This window comes from Lathyrus oleraceus, chromosome 1 (assembly GCF_024323335.1).
Source record: "Lathyrus oleraceus cultivar Zhongwan6 chromosome 1, CAAS_Psat_ZW6_1.0, whole genome shotgun sequence".
NCBI classification, from domain to species: domain Eukaryota; kingdom Viridiplantae; phylum Streptophyta; class Magnoliopsida; order Fabales; family Fabaceae; genus Lathyrus; species Lathyrus oleraceus.
The window spans coordinates 258,727,925-258,729,000 of NC_066579.1; the positions used below are offsets into that span (position 1 = coordinate 258,727,925).

Genomic DNA, 1,076 nt, shown 5'->3' on the forward strand with positions numbered 1-1,076 from the left:
GAGTAACTATTTGGTCAACCTTGGTTCCTAACTGAGTAATCAATTCGTTAACATGAATGTTTTGATTCATGAACTCCTTGTTTTGTTGGGTTTGAGCGGTGATAAAATTTTCCATAATTTTCTCAAGGCTCGGCTTTGGTGGTACAGGTTGCATAGGTTGATTTGATCTAGGGGCTTGATAACTAGGTCTCGGAGGTGCATTATTTTGAATAGGGTTATTGTTTTTATAGGAGAAGTTCGGGTGATTCCTCCATCCAGGGTTATAGGTATTCGAATATGGGTTCCCGTGGGTGTAGTTTACTTACTCGGAGTGGGTTTCGTTCAATAGACTGCATTCGGCGGATTGGTGTCCTTGGGTTCCACATATCTCACAATCTGATGAAACTGTGGCTATAGTATTCGGGTTTATGCGTCCATTTTAGCCTACATCATGTCTATAGAGCTTAGTTCATGCACTCCTCCTTGGGCTTCCTTTTTCTCAATTGTCGCTCGTTCGACTCCCCATGATTGATGGTTTTGGGCCATGTCTTCGATGAGGGCACTAGCTTCAGCGTAAGGTTTGTTCATCAGAGCACCGCCTGCGGCAGCGTCGATAGTCATCTTTGTGTTATAATGAAGTCCATTATAGAAGGTTTGAATGATTAACCAATTTTCTAAGCCATGATGTGGGCATGCTCGTAACAACTCTTTATATCTCTCCCAAGCTTCGAACAACGATTCTCCATGGTTTTGGGTAAATCTAGTTATATGGTTTCGAAGAACGGCGGTCTTACTCTTCTAAGGTTATCCCAAGTCGTAATGGAATTGGGTGGAAGGGTATCTAACCATGATAGGGCTTTATCTCTGAGGGAAAAAGGGAATAATCTTAAACGTATTGCCTCAGGAGAAGCTCCATTTGTTTTAAGAGTATCTGCTAATTGAAGAAATATTTTTAAATGTTGGTTAGGGTTCTCGGTAGTGAGACCCGCGAATTGTCTCTGTTGCACTAGTTGTAACAGAGATGGTTTAAGTTCAAAATTATTGGCTGGGATAGTTGGGTTTACTATACTAGAACTAGGTTCTTCATTAGATGGTTG

At 41.4% G+C, this 1,076-nt stretch overlaps 1 non-coding gene across 1 annotated transcript; it reads left to right on the forward strand.

Moving 5' to 3' along the window:
• The first annotated feature begins 655 nt into the window (after positions 1–655).
• On the forward strand, positions 656–762 carry LOC127117059 (small nucleolar RNA R71). Its single transcript, XR_007801821.1, has one exon. It is a non-coding gene; the product is annotated as a small nucleolar RNA R71 (small nucleolar RNA).
• The last annotated feature ends 314 nt before the right edge of the window (positions 763–1,076 follow it).